The sequence below is a fragment of the Emys orbicularis genome, chromosome 5 (assembly GCF_028017835.1).
Source record: "Emys orbicularis isolate rEmyOrb1 chromosome 5, rEmyOrb1.hap1, whole genome shotgun sequence".
NCBI classification, from domain to species: Eukaryota; Metazoa; Chordata; order Testudines; family Emydidae; genus Emys; species Emys orbicularis.
Window position 1 is genome coordinate 139,539,024 of NC_088687.1, and position 25,849 is coordinate 139,564,872.

General features: G+C 46.6%; 1 protein-coding gene across 1 annotated transcript in view; it reads left to right on the top strand.

Moving 5' to 3' along the window:
* The window catches only part of ATRN (attractin), a 243,572-nt gene that overhangs the window by 151,432 nt on the left and 66,291 nt on the right, over nucleotides 1-25,849 (top strand). The window lies entirely within an intron of this gene.

A 25,849-nucleotide genomic window follows, 5' to 3' on the forward strand; every position in this document is an offset into this window, starting at 1 on the left:
TTCAACAACTGGTGGAATGAAAGGGAACTGCTGGTTACTGATAATGAGTGTCCTGAAGTCGTTTAAATGGCTTGCTTATTTTGCCTGCTAGAAAAGTGAAATTTAGTTCCAGCTCAACTCTCCTGTAACATAAACCCAGGGAAAAAATCTACACAAACAAAGTCCAGCATATGACACACAATCTGGCATAGGAACACTGAATAAATAATGAATTGTCAGATGTTGCTGCTTAATCAGTCTAGTCCTTCGATCAGCTGCTAGATGTGCCTTAATATGGTATGATACACTGCTGGAATAATCCTGTTTCTTTCCAAAGCACATGCTTCTTTGCTCTTTCTTTTTATTTAAAAAACAGAACAAAAATACCAGCAGCCTTATACTCCGAAACAACCAACCCTGCAACCAGTATGCACACAATAAAGAGAAAAAGTTTAAAGGGCCCAATTTCATTTTCAAGCTTCCAACAGTTCATTATATAAACAGTGAGCAAACAAATGATTTTTATAATGTTGAAATGTGCCTCCATACAATTCCTTTAATCAGTGTGAAAACTCTGGTTCTCTTATCTTTTTTCCTAGAAATAAGTAGGCTGTTGAGAAACGGTTTTTGATTACAGCTGCTTCATGCAGTAAGATGACACAACAAGAAATCTGAAATGGTGTGCAGCTTTGGTATTGTCTAATGATGAGAAGTGTCGTTACTAGAAAATATTTTTGTTACTGGGCTTTATATAAAACACTTATCACATCTATAGCGACTTTAATGCTCAGCACTTTACAAATATTAATAAAATCTGTGAGTTTTCGTTATTCATCCCATATACAACTCTACCCCGATATAACGCCACCCGATGTAACACGAATTCGGATATAACGCGGTAAAGCAGTGCTCCGGGGTGGGCGGGGCTGCGCACTCCGGCAGATCAAAGCAAGTTCGATATAACACGGTTTCACCTATAACGTGGTAAGATTTTTTGGCTCCCGAGGACAGCGTTATATCGGGGTAGAGGTGTAATTGATAGAAATTGCTTTTAGGTCCCTGTAACCTATAGATAGCCAAGACTTTATTAGGCCATCCATTCCATCTCCTATCAGTGCAAGATTGTTTTCTGTTGTGCATATTTCTAGAGTTTTGTCTGGTTTGAATTGATACAAGTAATGAGGCTATCACCTCTCTTCTGGCAACTATTCCACAGCTTAAACCAAAAAAAAAAAAAAAAAAAAAGTGACGTGAATACTGATCTTTGTCAATCCCTAGTTTCATTTTCTTCTTGTTTCCTTGTCAGTTTACAGTTTACAGGCACCTTTTGTTTAACATGTCTGTAAAGTACCTACCCTCTGTAAAGCTCATTGTTTTCCTAGGTTTTAGGGGACGGAGAATGTTTGAGAGCTGGCCTGCACTACAAATTTTGACAGTATTTGAATCCTTCACAATGAATTGATATGTTGATGAACACAATTTGTCTTGGTTTACATTGACTTTCAAAGTCCTGGTCAGCATGCAGTCAACTAGTTTGATTCTTTACAAACATGCTCAAACAGCAATATTTTATAGGTTTCAGAGTAGCAGCCGTGTTAGTCTGTATCCGCAAAAATAACAGGAGTACTTGTGGCACCTTAGAGACTAACAAATTTATTAGAGCATAAGCTTTCGTGGGCTACAACCCACTTCTTCGGATGCATATAGAGTGAACCATATATTGAGGAGATATATATACACACACATACAGAGAGCATGAACAGGTGGGAGTTGTCTTACCAACTCTGAGAGGCCAATTAAGTAAGAGAAAAAAATCTTTTGAAGTGATAATCAAGATGGCTCAGTACAGAGCCAAACTGTCTGTACTGAGCCATCTTGATTATCACTTCAAAAGATTTTTTTCTCTTACTTAATTGGCCTCTCAGAGTTGGTAAGACAACTCCCACCTGTTCATGCTCTCTGTATGTGTGTGTGTATATATATCTCCTCAATATATGGTTCACTCTATATGCATCCGAAGAAGTGGGTTGTAGCCCACGAAAGCTTATGCTCTAATAAATTTGTTAGTCTCTAAGGTGCCACAAGTACTCCTGTTATTTTTGCCAATATTTTATAGTGAATACTAACACTGAGTGATGGTAACTGGGAAAGGCGGGACTTTTTCAATGGTAATGGTTTAGTTTGTGTGTTTTTTGTAATATAATTGGCTGTTGGATTTGTTCTTGTTCTGTTGTTAAAGGGTGTCTAGTCTCTGGCATAGTTACTCTTATATTTATAAAACAAAATCAAATTAAAATAAGTAAATGTAAACTATCGTTACATGTAGGATAGAGTCTTGGGGTACAAAGACACTGGCAGTAGTAGCAATGTCCACTTAGCATCTGCAAAGTTGCCCTAAACTCCAGATGACATTCTAAATAACTTTTTTCCTGCCTTTGTGGTATGGAAAGACTGGCCTGTGGTTTACCAGGAAAGGTAATTTTTGTGCTGTTTGTAGCTGAGATTTGTCTCCTGCAGCTAGACTCCATTAGCAGTACCCATTTCCCTTGCAAGAAGCTTGCCAACTGACAGACTTTCAGGCTAATGCATTAGTCTAATATCCCAGCTGCCAAGCTCAAGATAACTCAAAACAGCTTTGCAGCATAAACACATCTGAGGTCTAGTATAAGGGTTGATATTGTAAAGGTTTTTCAGGAAGTCTCATAGTTTGAACTCAAATGCTTTTAAACCTAGCTGTGGAAAATGTGATTTTTTTTTTTTTTTTAAATCAAATGTTTTTTTTTTCCTTTTTAGTTTCAAATGAATTCCACATCCTTTAGCAAATTCCTAACTTAGGTTTTGAATAACGAATGATATGTTTTTACAAAGTGGTTTTTTTTTTGTAGTCTAGTCTATCTTATCTTTTCTGAAAGAAATATACCATGAAACATTTGTTTTTTATAATGTGCTGAGAAGAAATACTAAGCATTTAAACTGTAAAATTAAAACAACACACACAGTCATTCCAGAAATAGAGATCGGACCTGAGGCAACTTTATTCAGCATTGATGCAGTCTTCAGAATTAGACACAATTGGATAAAAAAGGATGGATAGTGAAGACAATAGGATCATCGTAGTGTCAGGACATAGGCAAAAAGAGGACCAGTTCAGAGGCAAACCTCTTTGGCCAGGAAGACCTTGCCAGCATCTCTTGATTATGCTTTATTAGTTCCCTATCCCCTTTCTTTGAATTCAGTATAAAGTGTGCTTATGTGCACAATACAAGGATTTGGGGGGAGGATGCAAAGTTAGTGATAGAGTGCTTGGGCCACTAGAAATAAATAAAATCTGGAGATTATTTCAATTTGGTAGTTTTGTTCCCCACAGCATTAAAACAAGGCAAATACAAAGGTTTTAGGACGTTTCCCTTTTTATAGTCTGAGCAGGTAGACATACCTATAGTTAAATTTGCTTAACACCCTAAGCCTTTGTTTTCAGCTGATGATAACATTGCCAAACTAAACCAGTTGAGATGAAATTTTCCATGCTGGCCCTCTGCTTTAGGCTGAAATATTATGTAAAGTTTCAACAAAACCAGTTCAGCTGTTTCCAAGATCCACGTGAGCAGGAAAATTTCCTAGTTTTTCTTATTGTATTTTTGGAAAGCTGAAGTGCCTCCATGTGTTCGGGATTGAAATTTGCCAAAGGAGTAGTCCTGTGGTCATGCTGTCGACATGAAAATGCACCCACATGTTCGAGTTACAAACTCCTGACAGATACCAATCGCACAGGTTCATTTGAATTTCTTAGGCTTGCTCCTGCAAGCTCTGAACATTCTATCTCCATTGAGTGTGCACTAGGAAATTACGTAGAGAGGAATGCTTAAGGCTACAAAAGTTTTTTTAAAATGCCAGAAGTAAAGTTGCCAACGCAACTTTAATTCAGACTCCTTGCATGTATGCATTATAGTTGTCTTTAGTTACATTCTGTTTCCTCTACAAGACACTTATCTCATTCAGTGTGCAGGCAGGCTGGAAAGTGAATAAGGCAAAAGGCTGTGAGAAGAGCTGGTTTCTCTCTCTTGCTGAGCCACACATTTTGTACATGATGTTTGGCAGTGTTCTATCATGTGTGTATATATAAGGGACCTGAATTAAGGTTGCTCTACCAATTATGAGCCTTTGCATGATATTGCTTGCTTGTGCACTTTCATCTAGATGGGCATCACTATTCTGCACCTGGCTATCTATTGAGTGGACCCTGCCAGTCTGATAGATTTGTGTGGAAGTTCTTGGACACATAGAAATGGGGGGACTAGATCTTAAGTACTCTTTGTAATTTAAAGAAAACTATTCCCACTTTTTGCTCTGCACAGCAATCTGAAAGCTCACAGGGAGAGACAAAAATATATATAAATGGTATTTCTGAGCCAACTGCTGACTGCAGCCAGTTAGCTGAAAAGTGACAATTTGTGACTACTGCAGTAAGGCAGCCCAGTGGTAGAATGTAAATCAATTTTCATCTCAGCTGAACATCAGAAGTAAGCTGGTTCTTGTATTTGCACCATATTTTACATTTGTGCCATAAAGTTGTGGGGCTCGGCTAGTAAGGTAAGGCAAGCAGGAAATAAATCAATCCTCTCTTGCATTGGTCTCCCACACTGATGTAACAAGTGATGCCATTTTTCAACAGCATAGCCCTCAACAATAGGTCAGAAAATCCAATTTGAATGGAAGCTTTATTTTGACCATTTATTCATAGTGAGAAGTAAGTATTACTGTGGGAAACTCTCGGTTTGGTGCAAGCTATTTTTCTACAAAATTATAAAGCTGCATTCTATATAGAGGAGGAGGGATAGAAAATTATTTTTGGAGGTTTAAATGAATGATGGCTGATTCTTTTAATATGAGATTAGTCCTTAGACCAACAAGGCATGTGCCCAAAGCCTCTCTATCTATTATCTTCCCCTCCTCTAAATGCCAGATGAATCAATGTTGCAACTATTCATCTGATACCCTTTCTCATTGCATTATTCAGATTTGTCAACTTTCTCAGATGATTAAATGACTTCCACCCTGTAACCCCCATATACAGACTCAATAACATCCCAGGCTGCCCCTCATATCCACAAAAGTAACTCATTAGTCTACTTGAAATCCCTCCTTCAAACTTTTTTTTTTCCTTTGGATATACCTACAAAAAGCTTGACAACAATTAGGCTGCTGGTGTGCTGAGACCAGTGCTTATCATACTGGCCAACACTGTCTCCTTTCCTTGTACTCCCCTGTCTGCCTGTCTCCATCTGTTATCGCAAGTCTGATATTTACGTTGTAAGCTCTGCGGGACAGAGCTGTCTTGGTCTGTGTCTGTACTGCACCTAGCACAATGAGAGCCATGTCTAGGGTTCTCAGGTGCTATGGTAATCAAACAATCAATAATTGATTATCGAGCACATTACACGTGTGTGCTGTATAGTGCATGGCCTTCCTATTTCCTTCTTAGTTCCCTTTAAGATGTTAGTATTTAATGTAAAGATCATATGCGGTTAGAGTCTTGATTGCTCAACAGTTGCAACAAGATGAAGCAGTCCTATTAACATTTCTTAGATTTAAAGTCCGATACTGGTTACAGAATTTGGGTGAAGACACCAACTCCGGAATTTACTCTTTTCATTGGACTGCTAGAACTAGTGTTGATTTGACCATTAGGGCAGTGTTGGAGGGGGTGGGGGTTGCTTTTTTGGAGCTGCAGAACACTTAACCTATCAGCCCTGTAGTGTGGCTGCTTCCCTGTGCTTTGCAAACATGGGGATAGCATGATCAACATCAAGCTCTGCTGTTGAGACTGACCACTGCATTAAGGGCCTTTTCTGAGGTGCTGGCCACTGGCTAGTATGTAACTTAAACTCAGGCTTGGTCTGCATTCAAAAGTTAGGTCGACCTAGTTATGTTGATCAGGGGTGTGAAATACATGCCTCTGACTGACATAGCTAGGCACAATTCCCAACTTCACACGGTAAATAAGCACCCCGACTTTCACAATAAGCCAAAAATCAAGCTAATCCCATTTCAAAATAAGCCAATCCCTAAGAACCCCAACACTCTGTGACTAGATCCCCCCGGCGTGCAGTCTGGGACTATGGTGGGCCCGCTTTGCATCCTGACTCTCTCCCCCCTTTGCCCCTGCTTGCTGGGAGCCGATCAAAACAAAAGGAACAAGCTACAAGCAACATGCTACAAGCCAAAAACTAGCTAACAAGCAACTCACAAGCCAATTAAGCCAAACAAGCCCAATTTCTACATTTTTTTCGCAGGTTTGGCATGTCTGTAGCTAGGTCAACATCTAGTGCAGATGCAGCTATGAGTATTTCTACACTGCAAAAAACAAAACAAAAAACTCTGCAGCAGTAAATCTGTGAGCCCAGGTCAACTGACTTGGGCTCACCCTACTGTACTAAAAATAGCAGTGTAGACATTCCACTCAGGCTGGAGCTTGAACTCTGAGACCCTCCCCTTTCGCTGGGTCTCAGAGCTCGATCTTCAGCCCAAGTGTGAATATCTACACTGCTGTGTTTAGCCTCCTAGCACAAGTCCAAGTCAGTTGACCCGGGAGCTGAGACTTGCTGCCGTGGGGGGGAGGGGTGTTTTGCAATGTAGATGTACCCTCTGTTGATGGAAGAACCCATTGACTTGGCTAACTTTGGGAAGATGATGTTCCTACACAGGTGGAAAAAGATGGAAAAATCCCCTACATCGGTGTCGGCTGGGTCTATATTATGAGGTTATGCTGGCATAGCTATGGTGACATAGCTATGCCAATGTAGTCTCTGTAGTGTCAACTTATCTTTGCACTAGTATATGTAGGAGCTCAGTTGTACAAGATATTGGTTTATCAGTCTTCATCCAAGGTATATGGTTCAAGCCATTACAAGAATAGCTCAGTGCACATATAATATGACTGCTTCCAGGCCCAGGAATTCACAGTAGCCTGTGAACTCGCATTAGCATGAGAACACCCCAGCTATTTTTGTTGTCTTGCAGAAAGCTGAATTTGAAGTTTCCAGAGTTATCTGGTGCTGCCTCACATGATTAAAACCAAGAATTAATCAAAGGACTCTCACAGCCACCGTCACCCTAACATCTTATTGCCTCACAATCCTTAATGTATTATTTACCCTTACAGCACCCCTGTGAGGTAAGGAATTCCCTTTTTTTTTTTTACATGGGGATTGAGGCACATAGTCTAAGTGACTTGGTCACACAGGAAGTCTGTGGCAGAGCAGGGAATTGGACCTGTCTCCCCATAGTCCCAGGCTAGAGTCCTAACTATTGGATCATTCATCCTCTCTGCTGGAGAAAGGTCAGGAGATGCATTCTGAATCTTGAGTACTGGGAAATGCTGACCAAAAATTCTGAGCCACAGTGCCAGAAATCATGTGTATACAAGGCAATGGTTCTGAGCAGTCATGGTTGTCTAAATCTGTAAGGAGGAGCCAGAATGAAAGAGAACCAAGAGATGAACCTTCTAATAGTATGGCCAGAAGAACACACAGCTAATGTTTCTGCAGTTTTTGCATACTCGGAAATGTGAACATTACAGATTGGCAAATCAGAACTCTGATCTTTACAGGAGAGCACAAACCTTCCTCAGAAGGTTCCACTGAGCTTTGGAAGTTTGGCCTCTTAGGGTATGTCTACTCAGCAAAGAAGAACCTGTGACAGCTGACTCGGGCTTGTGGGCTCAAGCTGCAAGGCCGTTTCATTGCAGTGTAGGCATCCAAGCTCGGGCTGGGGTTTCGCGTTCTGCACATGATTTCTCTTGAGTCCAAGTTGGCTGGCAAGGGGGAGTTGCAAGTTTTTCTTTGCTGTGTAGACATACCCTTTTATTCAGATACACTCACTTTTTGGTGCTATTTTCTATCCTCTACATCTGTTTCAGTAAAGAGGATCTTGAAGAAATTATCAAGAAAGATTTTTTCCCTTTCCCTATTTGCTATCAGTTGTTGACAGTATACTGTGAATGTGTTATACTTTTAGAGCACATATTTGGGCAAAAGGCACAGGTTTTAGCTGTGTTTTAAGAAGCATTGCAACAAGTAACAGTCATAGCATCTTGAGAGGAAGAACATCGTTACCTGCTTTCCCTACCAAAAGCTGTAAAGGGCCAAAATTAATACTTTAAATAACTGAAGAATACTTTAAAATGTTCAGCTGATAAGCTGACAGAAATGCAGGCACTTAGAATTCTGGCCATGGCTTCATGTTACTGTTGTTTGCACTCTCCAAAGTCAAACTGAATTCATGCCTCATAAAAATGGCAGAAAATCGAGCTATGGGGGAGGAAATAAACATAGATGTACGTAAATGCCACATGCAGCTTATTTGCTGTTTGGATGCTTGTTTTATCTGTTCGGAAACCCTGAGACTTGGAAACCCTGCTAATCTTATTAGCCTTCTCTTCTGTCATTTTTTTTATTGATTTGTTTTGGCACTCAGGTTTTGTCTAAATATAAATTAAGGTAGCCTGAATCTCTGCTCGGTCCGCTGCACTTTTCAAAATACCATGTTGTCCTATAGACTTAGAAAATGTACAGTATGTAGTGTTCTTACAGTTAATACGTTACTGTTTCTGACAGGATAAGCTTTCTTGCTTATTTAAATAAATCTTTTGACTTTTCAGTGAATTCAAAACTTTAGTACCCTGTTTCCTGTTTGTGTGTGTTCTCCAGTTCATTTTACGCTTCTGCATATGTTAACTGAGCTGTACTTTCCCTTTTTAGATAGTACTTAAAGATGGCCTCCTGTTAAAAATATCATTGCTAGCTTCACTTTCTGTTGTCAGCCAGAATCTGAGAGGACCGAGAATAGAAGGGCTCTAATGGTTCAAACTGCATATGCTTTACACATTGCTGGGTCTGGGCAAAAACCTAAATTTGGCATGTCCGTAGTTGGGCATGTTCATAGTGTGACAAAGTTCCTCCTCTATCTTGGTGGGTCCTGCGCTTATTGGCGGATTTTCTTGACTCAGAGATTCACCATGTGGGTTGGGGAACAGCCCAGAGACCTTCCCCTCTGGAAGAACCCACAGTCCAGGTCAATTGGGAGGTTTGGGGGGAACCCGGGCCCGCCCTCTACTCCGGGTTCCAGCCCAGGGCCCTGTGGACTGCAGCTGTCTATAGTGCCTACTGTAACAGCTGCATGACAGCTACAACTCCCTGGGCTACTTCCCCATGGCCTCCTCCAAACACCTTTCTTATTCTCACCACAGGACCTTCCTCCTGGTGTCTGATAACGCTTGTGCTCCTCAGTCCTCCAGCAGCACACCCTCTCACTCTCAGCTCCTTGCGCCTCTTGCTCCCAGCTCCTCTCACTCTCACCACAAACTTAAGTGAGCTCCTTTTAAAACCCAGGTGCCCTGATTAGCCTGCCTTAATTGATTCTAGCAGCTTCTTCTTAATTGGCTCCAGGTGTCCTAATTAGCCTGCCTGCCTTAACTGGTTCTAGCAGGTTCCTGATTACTCTAGTGCAGCCCCTGCTCTGGTCACTCAGGGAACAAAAAACTACTCATCCAATGACCAGTATATTTGCCCTCTACCAGACTCCTGTACCCCACTGGTCTGGGTCTGTCACATATCCCTCCCCACTGCTCAACGCCAAGGGATTGGGCAGCTTGGGACGCCAGACAGTGCACACGTGACAAGCCATCAGCATTGCCATGATGGCTCCCTGCTCTGTGTTGCACACGGAACTGGAAAGGTTGGAGGGATAAGAACCATCTGGTCACCCTTGTGTTCTTCTCCTTGTTCCGCTGCATCCGTTGAAGAGGGGCATGGTTGGTCACGAGGACAAATCTGCGCCCGAGCAGGTAGTAGCGCAATGTTTCCATGGCCCATTTTACAGCGAGGCATTCTCACTTCACCACTGCATATTTTTGTTCCTTTGGAAGGAGTTTCCGACTGAGGTATAGAATTGGGTGTTCCTCCTCCCCGACCATCTGTGATAGAACGGCCCCCAACCCTACTTCCGATGCATCCAGCTGCAGGATAAACTCTTTTTGGTGAAATCAGGGGCTATCAGTACGGGGTTACTGCAGAGGGCAGTCCGTAGGTCTGTGAATGCTTCCTCTGCTGCGTCAGACCATCTCACCAGATCAGGTCCACGGGCTTTCACTAGGTCTGTCAGGGGGCTTGCCCTTGTGGCAAAGTGGAGGATAAATCGTCGGTAATACCCCACCACACCTAGGAACGCCCGGACTTGTTTCTTGCGACTTGTTCGGGGCCAATTTTGGATGGCCTCTAACTTGTTCACTTGGGGTTTTACCAGACCTTTTCCCACAATGTAGCCAAGATATTTGGACTCCGTAAACCCTACAGCGCACTTGGCAGGGTTTGCTGTAAGGCCAGCTCGCCTGAAGGTATCGAGGACTGCCTCCACCTTCTCCAGGTGGGTTTCCCAGTCTGGGGTATGAATGACCACATCATCCAAGTAGGCAGCAGCATAACTGTTATGCGGGCGTAATAGCTTGTCCATGAGGCGCTGGAAGGTAGCTGGGGCCCCATGTAGTCCAAAAGGGAGGACAGTATATTGAAAAATTTCAGAGTAGCAGCCGTGTTAGTCTGTATCCGCAAAAATAACAGGAGTACTTGTGGCACCTTAGAGACTAACAAATTTATTAGAGCATAAGCTTTCGTGGGCTACAACCCACTTCTTCGGATGCTTATATGCATATAAATAACTCCTGTTATTTATATTGAAAAAGACACTCTGGTGTAGAGAACGCAGTCTTTTCCTTTGCGTCTACTGCAAGGGGAATCTGCCAGTACCCCTTTGTCAAGTCTAGGGTAGTCAAGTACCGGGCATTACCCAGACGGTCCACTAGCTCATCTATGCGAGGTATGGGGTACGCGTCGAACTGGGATACTTTGTTTAGTCGCCGGAAGTCGTTGCAAAATCTTGTGGTGCCATCAGGTTTGGGCACCAGCACGATTGGGCTGGACCACTGACTGTGGGATTCTTCGATGATCCCCAACTCCAGCATTTTTTTTACTTCTGCTTTTATTTCCTCCCTTTTTGCCGCTGGCACCCGATAAGGCCTCATTGTTACTCTGGCCCCAGGGTTCGTGACGATGTGGTGATATGTCTCGGTTGTTCGACCCGGTTTTGTCGAGAACACATCTTGGTTCCGGAAGATCATCTCAGACACCTCATTCTTCTGGTCTGGTGTTAAATCGGGAGACACTCTCACCTGTTTGGAAGGCTTGTTTTCCTGGGTTAAGTCTTTTTGGACCGTTGTGCATGCCTCTTGTGCATGCCAGGGTTTCAGAAGGTTAACGTGATAAATCTGTTCTTGTTTTCTGCGTCCTGGCTGCCGCACCTTGTAGGTTACTTCCCCCACGGGTTCAACCACCTCATAGGGCCCCTGCCATTGGGCCAGAAGCTTGCTTTCTGCTGTGGGTACCAACACCATAACCTGATCCCCTGGTTGGAACTGTCGCACTTTTGCCTGGCGATTGTAATAGGTTCACTGGGCCTCCTGTGCCTTCTCCAAATGCTCCCGTACAATAGGGGTAACCCGGGCTATCCGGTCTCGCATCTGCATTACATGCTCTATTATATTTCTCCCCTCATTGGGTTCCTCTTCCCAGATCTCTTTGGTGATATCTAGTATGCCACGGGGGTGACGCCCGTATAATAACTCGAAGGAGGAAAGCCCAGTTGAGGCCTGAGGTACCTCCCGGATAGCGAACATAAGGTAGGGTAGTAGGGTGTCCCAATCCTTCCTGTCCCGACTTACCACCTTCCTTAGCATAGCCTTGAGGGTTCAGTTAAACCTTTCTACCAAACCATCAGTCTGCGGATGGTAGACCGAAGTTCTCAGGGTATGTATATGGAGCAGCGTACAGAGGTCCTTCATTAGCTTTGACATAAATGGGGTTCCTTGGTCGGTTAATATCTCCTTCGGTAGCCCCATTCGGGCAAAGATCCCCACCAGCTCTTTGGCTATAGTTTTAGAGGCCGTGTTCCGCAGGGGGACGGCTTCTGGGTAGCGAGTAGCATAGTCCAAAACAACAAGTATATATTGGTGGCCCCGAGCCGTCTTCTCCAGGGGTCCCACTAGGTCCATGGCTATTTGCTCGAAGGGGACCTCTATGATGGGAAGGGGTACTAAAGGTGCCCTCAAGTGGGGACGGGGACTGTGCAGCTGACACTCCAGGCAGGAGGCACAGTACCTCCGCACTTCTTCATGTACTCCGGGCCAGAAGAACCGTCGTAGGACTCGTGCCAGGGTCTTCTCTACCCTCAAATACCCCCCAAAAAGATGACTATGAGCAAGACTTAATACAGCGTTCTGGTGTTTTTGAGGTACTAGGATCTGCTGTACCTTCTGCCCCTGTACTGGTGCAACCCGGTATAAGAGGTCCTTCTTCATTATGAAGTGGGGTCCTGGTCCCTGGGTTTTCCCTTCCACGGGGACCCCATCTATTTCAGTCACCTCCTTCCTAATGTTGTCATACCTTGGGTCTTCTGTCTGGTCCCGTCCAAAATTTCCTCTCTCGGGGCTAATCTGCCCAAGATCTAGGGGCCCAGTCTCTGTTGCCTCTACTGGTTCAGAAGCATTAGGGTGGGGGCCAGACTCAGGTGCTTCTTCCTCCTGCGTGGCCTCCTTTTCAGCTGCGCGGGTCCGCCTACCTACAAGAGCGACCCTCTGGCTTTGGGTCAGTATTCGGGTTCCCAAGGCCTTAGCTGCCCTTCTTTCCCTTTTTGTCTTTCTACCCTGTCTGGGAGTGGAGAACAAATCTGGGGATATTTCAGAGAAGATTGGGGGTTGACAGTCTGCTGTGGATGCCTCACCAATTTTAGGGTCCCCATATTTCTCCAATCCCCCTACTGGGAGTAAGTTTCCAAACCCTGGGAAGTCCCTCCCTATGAGCACTGGGTATGGGAGTTTAGGGACTACACTTGCTGCTACCTCAGTAGTGTTCCCTTGGATCTCGATTTTTACTGGGATGGCGGGGTAGTAACTAACTGTCCCATGGACACGGTATCCCCGTACGTTTAGCCTGCAACGACTGACTACGCTTCATGAGCTTCGCTGAGATAAGCGTGATAGCACTCCCCGAATCAACCAGTGCCGTGTCCCTACCCCATTTAGTTTCACTGGTCTGGTATACATATGTGGGGTTAGTGAGACCCCCACAAGGTGGATTAGGGAGCATGGATCTGCCCAGTTCCCCAGGTTACACTGCATAGGCTCCTCAGCATTGGGACACTGTGCAGCTATGTGTCCCCACTCCCCGCAGGCATAACATCTGTATGGAGCCCTAAGCGTTCCCCGGTCTCTTGGTTTGGGCAGTCTAACATCACAATCCTCTTCTCCCTCAGTGCTCCGACTCTTTGTGGCCTCTGATGGGCTAGTATCTCTTCCGGACTCCGGGACTCTGTTTGCAACCACTTTCGTGCGAGATGGATGAGGTCAAACAATTGGGACCGCGGGGTTTTGTCTTCCTGGTACCTCCAACCGTGATAATGCTGGGCCCGCACTGCTGTCGTTACCCCAGATCTGGCCAGGATCTCTGCTTTCAGCTGGGGGTAGTCTGCCGCAGCCTCTTCAGGCAGATCATGGTAGGCCTTCTGGGCCTCCCCACAAAGGAATGGGGCAAGGATGCCAGACCACTGATCTTGAGGCCAGGCCTCCCGTAGAGCTGTCCTCTCAAAGGCCAGAAGGTATGCCCCTACATCATCCTCCCGTGTCATTTTCTGCAGCCAATGGCTGGCCCGTATGAGCCGCGTCCCATCATGGCCGCGATTCAGCTCTGTAAGGGACTTTAGCTGGTTTACCAATTCCCGCAACATAGCTTGGTCTTGAGCAGCCTGGTCCATCAGCAGACGATTAGTCTCTTGCTGCAGCCGCACTGCCTCCTGTTGGGCGGCTGCCTGGACACGGGTAGCCTCCTGTTGGGCCGCTGTAGCTTGTATCAGTGCCCGCACTACGTCATCCATTGTGGTGAAAAAATAAACCCTCTCCCTTTTTTTTTTTTTTTTTTTTTAAATCACCCTCCTTCTTCCGCCACGCTGTGCACCCCAAGATCCCACCGCTAACACCAGTGTGACAAAGTTCCTCCTTTATCTTGGTGGGTCCTGCGCTTATTGGCGGATTTTCTTGCCTCAGAGATTCACCATGTGGGTTGGGGAACAGCCCAGAGACCTTCCCCTCTGGAAGAACCCACAGGTCAATTGGGAGGTTTGGGGGGAACCCGGGCCCGCCCTCTACTCCGGGTTCCAGCCCGGGGCCCTGTGGACTGCAGCTGTCTATAGTGCCTACTGTAACAGCTGCATGACAGCTACAACTCCCTGGGCTACTTCCCCATGGCCTCCTCCAAACACCTTTCTTATTCTCACCACAGGACCTTCCTCCTGGTGTCTGATAACGCTTGTGCTCCTCAGTCCTCCAGCAGCACACCCTCTCACTCTCAGCTCCTCGCGCCTCTTGCTCCCAGCTCCTCACACTCTCACCACAAACTTAAGTGAGCTCCTTTTAAAACCCAGGTGCCCTGATTAGCCTGCCTTAATTGATTCTAGCAGCAGCTTCTTAATTGGCTCCAGGTGTCCTAATTAGCCTGCCTGCCTTAACTGGTTCTAGCAGGTTCCTGATTACTCTAATGCAGCCCTTGCTCTGGTCACTCAGGGAACAAAAAACTACTCATCCAGTGACCAGTATATTTGCCCTCTACCAGACTCCTGTACCCCACTGGTCTGGGTCTGTCACAATAGTTCATAGTGGAAGACAAGGTGGAAAAGGCAACATGATTCATGTGTTGTGAATGAATGCATGGGAAGGCTGAGTTGGTCTTCAAGACATCAAAAATGCTGCATATTCTAATAGGAAAATTGAAATAGTTAAATATCTTTAAAAAAAACTTTCAGAAATATAAAACTATTTATACATTATATTAAATGAAATGCTAGCACCCTATTACAGCTCTTTTAGAATTGCAATTAATGTAAGTAATTTATTCTTTTATAATTATACCCTTTCCATTTTGCTTGTAATGGCAGTTAGGGATAATTAATTTATAACATCCTACAGGAATTATATTGTTCCAATTTGTGTGTAGTTGTTTTCATAAAATGTATGTCAGAATATTAAGTTAAGTACAATATGAGTCACACATTTAAGTAATCTTAATTAATCAATTACTCTTACCGTATTTCTCATGAATGTATTGAACTTTGTCGCTTAATTGTGCAGATTCAAGCATTTTTGATGAATTTATAAAAAACGGTTACCTACCTTTCATAATTGTTCTTTGAGATGTGTTGCTCAAGTCCATTCCAATCTAGGTGTGCGTGCACCCATGTACATGGTTATCAGAGATTTTTGCCTTAGTGGTATCCATAGGGTCGGCAGTGGTGCCTCTTTGAGTACCACGCTCATGTGCCGGTGTATCAGGCATCGCCAACCGTACACCCTCTCAGTTCCTTCTTGCCGGCAACTCTGACGGAAGGGCAGGAGGGCAAGTAATGGAATGGACATGAGCAACACATCTTGAAGAACAACACTTATGAAAGGTAGGTAACCGTTTTTCTTCGAGTGCTTGCTAATGGTGATTCCAATCTAGGTGACTCAGAAGTAGTGCCAAAGGAGGTGGGCTCAAAGTTTTCAGTCTTGCAGCTTACAGCACTGCCCTGCCAAAGCCAGCATTGTCCCGGGCCTGCTGGGTAAGCGCATAATGGGACATACATGTGTGGACAGACAACCAGGTAGCAGCTCTACAGATCTCTTGGATTGGCACCTGAGACAAGAAGGCCGCAGATGATGCATGCGCTCTAGTCAAGTGCGCTTTGATTATTGCCGGTGGAGGCACACTCACGAGCTAGTAACAGTATCGGATGCATGCTGCCAAGTTGGCGCTGTTGACGTCCACACGGCCTTGGGAGCCTAGGCGAGGGGCTGAACTGAGCTTCCGTGCCGGAGGAATCCCCTTCCAGTGACCACGGTGGGGCCATCGACACCTGACTTTGTTTGCTGACTGTCGCCGTTGAACGGTGCTCAGAACGAGGGGATCAATGCAGGTATCGAGGGGATTGGTGCTGGTGCTGGGGGGGAGTGGAGACACGATGGGGAGCACTCCAACGAGGCAGGTGGCTTGGACCTGCACTGAGAGGATGACCGGTGGGAAGGTGAACGGTACCAGTAATATGGCGACCTAGGCGATCCACATCGAGATGGCGGGGACCGCGATCGCGGTGCCGATGACCGAGGGCGAGCCACAGAGGGTCTGGACTGCAACCACAGAGGGTCTGGACTCCTGCGGCGTGGAGGTGGAGAGTGCTTCTTCCTCTCGGGGGATCAGCAACACTCCACTGCCCTCTGAGGGATCTTAGCAGCTGGCTTTCCCTCTTAGGGAGCCTTTGCCGGTTTCTGAGGCACGTGCTGCATCAGCGGTGTGGGTGGATGCCTTTGCTCTCTCAGCGCCGGGGGAGCCTGTGAAGATGTCGGTGCTGTCAGGGGGTTAGGTCCCATGCTGCTCCCAGGAGTTGGTGGTGGAATTTTCAAGGGGCCAAGGGCCCTGTCTAGGGAGGCACAAACATATGGATCTGGAGTGGCCGGGCACCCCGAAGTAGGTCCCTTGCCCAATGACCCATGGCCCTTCTTGCCTGGTGCCAGGGAACCGTGCTTCTTCTTCGAGTGATTGTTCACGTCCATTACACATTAGGTGTGCACGCGCCGCGTGCACGAACGTCGGAAACTTTTCCCTCAGCGGCTCCCGTCGGGCCTGCAGGGTCTCCCCTCCCGCCAGAGCGGCGCCTCGCTCTAGCGTATATATATCCCTGCCGGCCCGACCCTCCCTCAGTTCCTTCTTACCGTCCGTGGCGACGTTGGAACAACTCTGTCTCTCATCTGAGAGTGTCCCTTAGCATAGTAATTAGTGTTACAGTTATCAGGTCGTTAGTAGTTAGTGTTAAGCTAGCAGTTATCAGTTCTTTACAAAGACTTAAACTTCTTTGTGTTAGGTGTTTGGCCAGCACCGGCCCTGGGCGTTGGGGCATGCCGCACGCCCAAGGCTTCAAGGCTTGTGCCACGTGCCGCAAGCCTATGCCATTGAGCGATCCACACGACTCGTGTCTCCGTGGCCTGGGGGAAGCACACCAAAAGGAGCGCTGCAAGATCTGTAAGGCTTTCAAGCCCAGGACTAAGAAAGAGAGAGACTTTCGCCTTAAGCAGCTGCTCATGGAGTCGGCGTTACAGCCCTCCACTTCAAAGGCACCGTCAACCTCGGTGCGGAGTGCCCCGGCATCGGTTCGTGATCCGACGCCGGCGGGGCAACCTAAGCCTGTGGCACCGACTCGGAGGGAACACCTCCGGCACCGGTCCTCTTCGCCGGCTAAGTCGAAGGGCCAACCCAAGGCCCGAGGACGCTCCCCGCACAAGAGGGTAGCACCCGCGAAGACCGCAAGTGCTACTAAGGCCGTTGCGGTCCCAACACAGATCCCGGTGCCAGTGGCTCCGGCGCCGAAAGGCCCGTCGAGCCCCAGAATAGGCGCGTCGAGTGAGGAGGAAGGGCTGGAGGAACTGTTGGAACAGCCCTCCACCCCGGACACATTTGAGGCAGCAAAGGACCTCATTGAATTGTCCGCTGAAGGCACCCTCCGCGCTAAGGACATTCCGCCGAGACTGCCATCCAAAGGCAAGCCGGCGATGATGCGCCCATCTCGGCACCGTTCGCGGCGCCGATCCCGGTCAAGCTCCGCCTCGGTGGACTCCCGGCTTCCCTCCGCGCAGCGGGCCGCACAACCGTCGGGCCCCAACAGGCGCGAGACACCGGCCCAGCAGCCCTGCTCGAGCAGGCACCGGGACGTTTCGGTTGCACGATCCCTGAGACCGTCCTCCCGCAGCCGTTCCCGGTCCCGGGGCCACCGGTACCGATCCAGGTCCAGGTCAGCACGGCGCTACTCCCGGTCACGAAGGCACCGCTCTCCGACCCCGGACCGGCACCGCCCCACGGCACCGCCGTGGACCTCTAGATCACCGTCCAAAGTTTCGGAGGTGGACTCGGGCCATTCCAGCAAATATGCCCACAGAGCGCAGGCCAGTAGGGAGCACGAAGCCTCTTGGCAACCACAGTGGGGCCACCCAGGGCAATGGCCATTCTGGACCCCTTGGGCCTACCACCAACAAGGCCCCCCGTCCAGGACCTCGAGATCGGGCCCCTCAGGACACCGGTCCCGCTCCCCACGGTGGCGCCCACTCTCCCGCAAAGAGGCCACGGTCTCCAGGCCGCCAGAAAGGGAAAGGGCTGACTCGGCACCGTCCCAGGCCCACGTCAGGGAACGCACTCCGGAGGAGCACCCTTCTGAAGAGGACGCACAAAAGGCCATGACCTCCTCCTCCTCACCAGACGAAGCCGTGGCGGGCACAACAGTGTCCGGTCCTCCCCCGATTGACCATCGGACACACCAGGACCTGCTCCGCTGAGTAGCCCTCAATTTGGGGTTGCAGGCAGAGGAAACTGTCGAGCAGGAAGACCCTATGGTCGACATTCTAAGCCCGGAGGGCCCCTCCAGGATCGCGCTCCCGCTCATAAAAACGGTCCAATCTAATTATAAGACTGTATGGCAAACACCTGCCTCCACGGCGCCTACCGCAAAGGGCGTAGAGAGGAAATACTTCGCCCCATCCAAGGGGTTTGATTTCCTATTCTCCCATCCAACCCCATGTTTGCTGGTCGTCTCTGCGGTCAACGAACGGGAGCGACATGGCCAACAGGCCCCGGCCCCCAAGGCCAAGGAGGCAAAACGCTTGGACTTATTTGGGAGAAAGGTCTACTCGTCCGGAGGCCTCCAGCTGCGGATCGCGAACCAACAAGCGATCCTGAACAGGCACAATTTCAACTCCTGGGCATCGGTGTCCAAGTTCAAGGAAGCATTGCCTCAGGGCTCGCAACCCGAGTTTGCTGCCATAGTAGATGAAGGGAAGGCGGTAGCCAAAACCTCCTTACAGGCCTCACTTGACTCCGCTGACGCAGCCGCTAGGACAATCGCGTCAGGAGTGGTAATGAGACGCTCGGCATGGCTGCAGGCTTCCGACCTTCCCCCAGAGGTGCAAAACACCCTCCAAGACCTTCCGTTTGAGGGTTCAGGCTTGTTTTCGGACCAAACGGACGCCAGACTACATAGCCTCAAGGACTCTCGAGCTACCCTCAAGTCGTTGGGGATGCACACCCCAGTGACGCAGAGGAAGCCCTTCAAGCCCCAGCCTCCGCAGAGGCAGTACCACCCTCATCCTAGACAGGAACCGTACCGCAGGAGGGGCAGGGATAACAGGCGTAGGCGCAACAACACGCCTAACCAAGGCCAAAATCAGGGCCAAAACAAACCGCAGCCGGGAAACAAACAAGGGTTTTGAAGCTGCGATCGAGGACAGTGTACCAACCTCTATTCCGGATCCCCCCTTGTGTTTCAGGGACCGCCTGTCCCATTTTTACCGTGCTTGGTCACGTACAACATCGGACCGCTGGGTCCTACGCACGGTGGAGGCAGGCTACACCCTTCAGTTCTCCTCGCCCCCTCCTTCCCACCCCCGTCCCTCTTCAGGGACCCCTCTCACGAGCAACGCCTCTTGCAGGAGGTACAGACCCTCCTCGCAGTAGGAGCGGTGGAAGAGATTCCTCCGGACCTCAAGGGGAAAGGGTTCTATTTAAGATACTTCCTCATTCCCAAAGCGAAAGGGGGCCTCCGTTCTATCCTGGACCTACATAAACAAGCAGGGCGGGTCCCGGTCCTCTACCCTCTGTCACGAGGCACTCCGCCTCTGGGACTTCTGCGTAGCCCATTCAGTCCACCTACTAGCGACTTATCTCCCGGGGGTCCAAAACGGGTTAGCGGACCGCCTCAGCCGGTCCTATCTCATGCACGAGTGGACGTTGAGGCAGGACGTCCTGCGTTCAATCTTCCGGAGGTGGGGGTTTCCCCCGGTGGATCTCTTCGCCACCGAGGACAACAGCCAATGCCCCCAGTTTTGTTCATTCCAGAACCGCAGTCCGGGCTCATTGGCAGATGCCTTCGCAATCCCGTGGGGCGGGAGCCTGAGGTATGCCTTCCCCCCATTCCCGCTCATTCACAGGGTCCTCCTCAAAACCCGCAGGGACAAGGCGACAGTCATCCTTATCGCCCCGGCGTGGCCACGTCAGCACTGGTTCACGTCCCTGTTGGAACTGTCCGTGACCACTCCGATAACCCTCCCCCTCCATCACAACCTCATCATGCAAGACCGAGGTCGCCTACTCCACCTGAACCTACCATCGCTACATCTCACGGCGTGGTTTCTCTCTGGCTAAACGATATGGAGCACGGGTGCTCTCATGAGGTCCAGCAAGTCCTCCTTGGTAGTAGAAAGCCCTCCACAAGAGCGACCTACCTTGCCAAATGGAAACTATTCTCCCACTGGTGTGAGCCTCACCACATCCGGCCTCTGCAGGCCTCAATCCCATCAATTCTAGACTACTTGCTACACCTCAAGCATCAAGGGCTCGCCCCCGCCTCAATTAAGGTGCATCTGGCTGCCATATCGGCGTTCCACCCTGGGGAGTTGGGGGTTTTGGTGTTCTCCAACCCCACAGTAGTCCGATTCCTCAAGGGGTTGGAGAGGGTGTTTCCCTACTCGCCCCCACCGGTCCCTGCGTGGAACCTCAACCTGGTCCTCACTAAGCTCATGGGGCCGCCCTTCGAACCCCTAGCCTCTTGCTCCCTCCTGCACCTCTCATGGAAGGTAGCGTTTCTCGTGGCCATCACATCGGCTAGGAGGGTATCGGAATTGAGAGCCCTCACTTCGGAGCCTCCTTATACAGTTTTTAATAAGGATAAGGTGCAACTGAGGCCGCACCCTAAATTCCTTCCAAAAGTGGTCACGCATTTTCATATGGGGCAGGACATTTGTTTACCGGTGTTCTTCCCCAAGCCCCATATGGACCCAAGCCACCGCAGCCTGCATACCCTTGATGTCCGTCGGGCCTTGGCGTTTTATCTAGACCGCACCAGGCCATTCCGCAAATCGACTCAGCTGTTTATTGCCGTTGCGGAGCGAATGAGAGGCCAACCTATTTCGACGCAACGCTTGTCGGCATGGATTGTGCTTTGCATACGCACGTGCTACGAGCTCGCCAACGTACCAGCCCCGGAGATCAGGGCTCACTCAACTAGGGCCCAAGCGTCCTCGGCGGCCTTCTTGGCGCAGGTTCCGCTCCAGGAAATCTGCAAAGCAGCCACCTGGTCGTCGGTGCATACGTTCACAGCCCACTACGCGATCCACCATCAGACCAGAGAGGATGCGGTTGTCGGAAGGGCTGTGCTTCAATCAGTTATTCCTTGACTCCTACCCTCCTCCAATGGTAAGCTTGTGAGTCACCTAATGTGTAATGGACGGGAACAATCACTCGAAGAAGAAAAAACGGTTACTTACCTTCTGTAACTGTTGTTCTTCGAGATGTGTTGTTCACGTCCATTACACTTCCCACCCTCCTTCCCCTCTGTCGGAGTCACCGGCACGAAGGAACCGAGGGAGGGTCGGGCCGGCAGGGATATATATACGCTAGAGCGAGGCGCCGCTCTGGCGGGAGGGGAGACCCTGCAGGCCCGACGGGAGCCGCTGAGGGAAAAGTTTCCGACGTTCGTGCACGCGGCGCCCGCACACCTAATGTGTAATGGACGTGAACAACACATCTCGAAGAACAACAGTTACAGAAGGTAAGTAACCGTTTTTTCCTAGCCTTCTTTTTGGGCACTACCGACAGGGAATGGTGCCAGGCGCACACAGCGCGGCAAGGTACTCGGCAAGTCCTGGCGGGATGGCACAGAAGCCAGACAAAGGGCGGACTCCATGAGGCGAGCCCGTAATCGAATATCCTGCTCCTTCTGCATGTGGGGCCGAAAAGTTTTACAGATTTGGCACTTATCTCCACTGTGTGATTCTCCTAAGCACTTGAGGCAGCTGCTATGGGGGTCACTTACAGGCATAGGCCTGTTACAGTCCACGCAGGGCTTAAACCCAGGAGACCAGAGCATGCCCGGCCTGGGGCGAAGTCCCCGCTGGGACCCTAACTGCTAACTACACTTAACAACTACTTAACACTAACTACTATAAACAAACTATTTACAAGGTCCTAAGGCTCCAAGTAAGACCAAAACCGCTAGCCCATGCAATGCAAGGAAAGGCGCTCCGACTAACCACCAAGGGCTGTAAGAAGGAACTGAGAGGGCGTAGGGTCGGTTCGCCTGATCCGTAGGGTTATGGCACTGACCCAGGAGCGCAGCACTCAAGAGGTGCCACTGTCAACCCTACAGATACCACTAAGACAAAAATATCCAACGACCGTGCACGTGGGCGCGCACACAGCTAGATTGGAATCGACACGAGCAAGCACGTGAAGAAGAGCTTTATTTATAGCTTTTATTACTCAAAATTAAATAAGAATGTAAACATAAGCTAAACAAATATGTTTATAATAGTGTTTACAAAGTTTAAATGAACTGATTTCAATTTAGAGATTTTAACTGATGGAGTGAAAAACAATCTCAGTAAATCAGTATTTGGACATAGTTATTCTAGTCTTATTAAACTTATTTTAATTCTCTCCAGTACTGAGGTGCTAATTGTGATACCAGCCCACAACTAAAGATGCTTAGTCTTGTGCAGTGCCAATTTGCATCAATCTAAATCTATAAAATGATCCACGACAGTTAAACTAAAAGTGATTCTAAAGTTAGAAATACCAGCTATTACTTAAATACTGAAATTTCAGTTCAAAATTGCCTTCCTAGAAAGCATTTCATCGCCAAGCCCTTTCCTTATGTGCACTCACAAAATCCACTTAATGATTCACAGCTATTTCAAATGTCTTATGAAATTCACCAGTAGGGGTAACCACATGTCACTTTTAATCTTATTTTACTATAAGATCTTACTATAATCAAATGAAAGGTACTCTTTAATTTTTAGCTTATATCTCATTAAAATCCATTTTTCATGTATCTGAAAAGCAGTTTTATGTGATACTTCAAGTCATTGGGTTTTCAAAAAATGTGATAGTTTGTATGCTTTCTTTCAGCTATCTTTTCACTACATGGAAACAGATTCTACTAGCAGTGCTATGTTGAACTACTGTGGTGAATGGTCTGGTCTCATTGCTCTTAACCATTTATTAATAGTACAAAATTATTCTTAGGCATGTACAGTGACACTAGTTAGTGAAGGACCACAGGTCATGACTCCATAGTTAAGACTGAGTTCCATTTTGCGCATATAACCTCTTTGTTTCACATGGGAAAATACAGTGACTCCTCCCCAAAAGTACAGCACTTACTTTTTTAAAGTACAGAATGAATTTTCTAACAATTTATAAGTAGATTTTTTAATTAGTGTGAGTTAACATTAATCAAAAACTGGATCCATTAAGAAATTTTACATATCACTTTTGTTTTTCTGAATGAGTTTAATAAAAGTATAACACAAACACTTCAACCTTTCCATATAGTTAAAATTAATTAAATCTTGAGTACAGGCTGTATTCAAAGAAATTAGGCTGTACTTGAGCAAAGTTATTAATTATTGTTATATCTAATTATGATGATAATAGGCTACAGATGGGGTCACGTCAACAGCACAAGGTGTTCTCAAGTTGTGAGAAGTAAATTATGGAAGTCACCTGAGACTTTTTACCCTTTTACAAGGTGCAAACTCCCCTGTTGCATCCTCCCAAAATATAAGCTGTGCCAAATCAATCAAGAAACCACACTTACTAGGTCACTTATGATGCACCAGAGGAAGCTGACTTTTCTGTGTTACCTAGAACTTATCCATCTTTTCATTTCCACTTGAATTCCTTATTCAGACTCCTGTCTCTGGCCATCCTTTTCTAGTCATGGCTTAGAGATGAGTTCCTCGATTCTGTTATCACAGGTGGTTTACAGCTTTGGAATGCACATAAGCATCTCAATTTTTTTCTGGGATCCATCCTGCACTGAAATGGCAGAAGCTTGTTTTTAATCTATAAATCCCACTTTGGTCTGTTTTAAAAGAAGGTCTAGGCCCATAGTCATTTGTCCTCCACTGTATTTAAAGAGGTTCCTACCACTTGTTTAATTTTGTTTACTCGTATTTCAGTTGCAATAGGCTTTGACTTCCAGCATATGCAGGAGCCTGATAATGATTCTTTCAGGAGGATTGGTTGCCTGTCCAGTTTCTCTTTCTGCTTCTAGATTCCTTGTTCTATAAAAGCTTTTAGTTTAAAAATTTACAGTTTTATCATATTATCTCATTAATATAGTTCGTATTGTGAATGTATGACTGTATAACATTACCTGTAACGTTTCAGTATCTTAGACAGACAAGGTGGCTGAGGTAACATCTTTATTGGACCAAATTCTGTTGGTGAGAGAGACCAGCATTTGAGCTTACACAGAAGAAGAAGAAGAGCTGTGTAAACTCGAAAGCTTATCAATCTCACCAACAGAAGTTGGTCTAATAAAGCTATGACCTCACCCACCTTGTTTCTACAATATCATGGATCAACATGACTGCAACACTACTGCATACAAGTATCTTAGGCATTACATAACATAACAAGTATCTTAATTACTCTCACTTCTTGTTTCTGTAATATATCATGAACTTGAAATTATTTGATTTGTTTGAAATTATTAATATTCCTATCTTATTTGTTTTAAGGAAAACATAGATTTAGCCCTCTGTGCTTAAAGTGCTGTAAGTGCAGCTCACAATACATTTGCTGTCCTTTTTTTAACTGGAAAACTCAAGTAGACTGTTGGGTAGTGCATTAAAATTAAATTTAAAATACAGCTTGCTGAATCTTCCCGTCGTATATAGGCAGTAGGATTGAAAGAATGGAATCATACAGTCTGCAGCTTTCAGTGCTGTTGGGTATAAGCTTTCTAGCAAAACAGAAAGTATACCATTATGTACTCCAAAGGAGATTACAGTGTATAAAGATCACTTCAGCGTATTTGTAAACAAATGGTTCTGGCCTGCTACTATATCAGATGTAATATTATATAGATATTTAAAGCAAATATGGCAACAGAATGTTTCTGGAAAAAATAAAATACCAATGGTAATTTTTCTGGTATTCATAATATTCAACCTGTGGCTAACAGTGGGAATAGGTTAAAATTTGATACCAATATTGCTATGATGTTTAATTTAATGGGAAAATAGAAACGATGCTTTGAGACACTCCATAAAAATGAAAAGCTTTGCTGTATAAACTGCCGGTTTCCATTTAGTGTTGGAAAAAGTTCCGATTGTTCATGAAAGAGTTAATTTCCTGTTGTGGTGCTGGGATTGATAGTCAGAGGAAATAGGAGGTACCTGGAAAGAATTTGTGCAATATTAGCAATCACAAGTTGCCTTTCTGTTGGCTTGCCTTCCCTTTGCTTTGTTGTTTTTAACCAGACTCTCTAATCTCTCCTTTTGCCTCTAACCACCTCCCAATTTCCTGTTCCTTTCTTCCTTCTGTTTTGTGTCCAAAAAATTGGGTTGTTTTTCACTTTTCAGTTTGAGTGGCTTGCAGGAAAGTGGGTTAAAATGAATGCCATAGTTGTTTTTACAGTATCTATTATCTTCTGTGTTTCATGCCTTTTTGCTGCTCTTGGTGTAAGTTACTTATTCAAGAAGATCTTACTTTAAGAGTATTATTTCAATGGGGGCAAGCAATTCTGCTTACTTTTAAACTTTTTAGTATTTATTGTACTTTATTGGTTAATATGTCTGCAGTAATTCAAAATATTCTACTTTAGCTGTATGCTGCTTGTTATTTATGAGTATTGTGATCATTTTGGATTTGGAGCTTTTCAGAGATGATTACCGTGTTCTTTT